Source organism: Chrysochloris asiatica, unplaced genomic scaffold (assembly GCF_000296735.1).
Source record: "Chrysochloris asiatica unplaced genomic scaffold, ChrAsi1.0 scaffold00076, whole genome shotgun sequence".
Taxonomy (NCBI): Eukaryota; Metazoa; Chordata; class Mammalia; order Afrosoricida; family Chrysochloridae; genus Chrysochloris; species Chrysochloris asiatica.
Genome location: NW_006408594.1, coordinates 13,342,645 through 13,345,706, shown reverse-complemented (window position 1 = coordinate 13,345,706; position 3,062 = coordinate 13,342,645).

Below are 3,062 nucleotides of genomic sequence, written 5' to 3'. Positions count from 1 at the left end.
GATGCTTTTGAGTTATGGTGTTGGAGGAGAATATTGAAAGTGCCATGGGCTGCCAAAAGAACCAATAGATCTGTTTTGGAAGAAGTGCAGCCAGAGAGCTCCTTATACACCAAGATGGCCAAACTGCTGATCCTACTGATCTAATATGATACCTCTGTTAGAGTTCCAAATTTTTATAATCACAACTGTTTTAACAGTCATTAACAACTGCCTTATATCACCCTTCTGTGTCTTTTATCTTCAATCATTCAGGTCCATCCGAAAAAGTCATTTGGTGGGAGTTACAAAGACTAATACTAGAAGAGAGATATTAAACAATTCACATGTGGTGTGTTAGGAAAAGTACTGGACTGATAAACACAAAGATGGCAGTTCAAGCCCACCAGTCACTCTCAGAGGTAGATTACTTCTGAATGGTTGACCACTGGAAACATGAATGGTACTCAGAATATGGCAGAAGAAGAACTGCTTTCTCAAAGTAGAGTCGACCATAATGACTTGAATGGAACAAAGCTTCAGGACCTTCATTTGCTGATGGACAGTAACTCAAAATGAGGAGAAACAACTTCAAACATCCATTAATAATGAGAACATGAAATGTATGATGTATGAATCTAGGGAAATTGGTAGTTGTCACAAATGCAGTGGAATGCACAAAGACTGATATCCTAGGCATTTGTTGTTGTTGTTGTTGTTGTTAAGTGCCATTGAATCAGTTCTGACTCATAGCAACCCTGTATAGGGTTTCTGAGAAGCAGCCAGTGAGTGTGAACCATTGACCTTGCAGTTCAAATTGACCTTGAGGTCAAGTGCTTATCATAAGGCGCCACACCAGGACTCCATCCTAGGCATTAGTGGGTTGAAATGGACTGTTTGGAAACCCTGTGCAGGGTCACTATGATTCAGTGCCTACCTGACAGCATTTAACAACAACTTTATGTTACATCTTTCTCTCTTTTGACATCTTGTTAAGTCTCCATGTGTTTTTTGTTTTGCTTTGTTGTTAACTTTTTATTGTGAGTTGAGTGAACATTTATAGAGCAGATCATTAGGTTTATATTCAACAAATGATATGCCACTGAGGAGGAATGGCATAGTAAAGTTGAAGAACATTTCAAGATCTATCTTGAAGTGTAATGCTGTGATAGGATAATAGCCATCTGCCTACAAGGAAGACCAGTTAATATAACTATAGTTCAAATTTATGCATCAACCACTGAACCCTATAATGATGAAATTAAAGAATTATACCAACTTTTCAGTCTGAAATGGATCAAAGATGCACTGATAATTACAGATGATTGACATGTGAAAGTTGGAAGCAAAGAGGAAGGTCCAGTAGTTGGAAACGATGGCCTTGGTGATAGAAACAATGCTGGAGAGCATATGAGAGAAGTTTGCAAGACCAATTACATTCATTGCAAACACTTGTGTTTTTAAACAGATAAGGAGCTCTGGTAGTGTAATGGTTATGACTCAGGCTGTGAACTGCAAGGTCAGCAGTTCAAAACTACCAGCTGTTCCACTGGAGAAAGATGAGGCTTTCTGCTCCCATAAAGATTTATAGCCTTGGAAACTCTGTACAGGGTCGCTATGAGTCAGAACCGACTCCACGGCACATAACTAACCAAATACACACAGATATCACCAGACAGAGTACACAGGAATCATATTAACCACATTTCTGGCAAGGACAATGGAGAAGCTCAATATCATCAGCCAAAACAAGGCCAGGAACAGACATCGATTGCTCAGGTGCAAGTTCAAGCTGAAGAAGAAGACAATTAAAAAAAAATTCCATGAGAGCCAAAATATACCTTGAATATATCCCGCTTGAATTTAGGGACCCTCTTAAGAACAGATTGATGCATTAAACACTAATGGCCAAAGACCAGAAGAGCTGTGGGATGAAATCATACAGGCAGAAAGCAAAAGGTAATTTAAAAGGAAAGAAAGAACAGGCCAAAATGGATGTCAGAAGAGACTCTGAATCTTGCTCTTGAGCTTAGAGAATCTAAAGTGAATGGAAGAAATGAGGAAGTCAAAGAACTGAACAGAACATTTCAAAAATCAAGTATTAGAATGCAATGTTTTTAGACCTGGAGTTAGAAAAACCAAATGGAAGAACAATTTTTTCTCAGTATTTCTCAAGGTAAAAGAACTGGAGAAAAAAACTCAAGTCTTGACTTGAAATATTGAAGGATTCCATGGGCAAAATATTGAATGATGCAGAAAACAGCCAAAGAAGATGGAAGGAATACACAAAGTAACTGTACCAAAAAGAAATGGCTCATGTTCAACCATTTCAAGAGATAGCATATGCTCAAGAACTGATGGTACTGAAGGGAGACGTTCAATCTGCATTGAAAGCTTTGGTGAATAACAAGGCTCTGGGAATTGATGGAATACAAATTGATATCTTTCAACAAACTGATGCAGCCCTGGAGGCACTAACTCATCTGAGAAGAAATTTGGAAGACAGTTACCTGGCCAACTGATTGGAAGAGGTCTGTATTTGTGCCTATTTTAAAGAGAGGTGACCAAACAGACCATGGAAACCCTCCAACAATACCATTAATATCTCATGCAATAAAGTTTTGCTGAAGATAATTTTAAAATGGCTGCAAAAGGACATTGACAAGGGCTATCAGAAATGTAACCCTGATTCTGAAGAGGACATGGAACAAGGGCTATCATCACTGATGTCAGATGGATCTTGACTGAAAGCAGAGAATACCAGAAAGATATTCACTTGTGCTTTGTTGACTATGGTAAAGGTTTCAACTGTGTGGATCATGGCAAACTATGGATAGGATTTTGATGAATGGTTATTCCAGAACACTTAATTGTGCTCATCTGTACACAGACCAAGAGGCAGTCAGTCATTAGAACAGGACAAGGGGATAGCAAATAGTTTGAAATCAAGAATGGTGTGTGCCAGGGTTGTATTCTTTCACCATACTTTTGCCTATATGTTGAGCAAATATTCCAAGAAGCTGGATTATATGAAGAAGTATGTAGCATCAGGATTGGAGTAAGACTCATATGGTTATGTGCCGTGG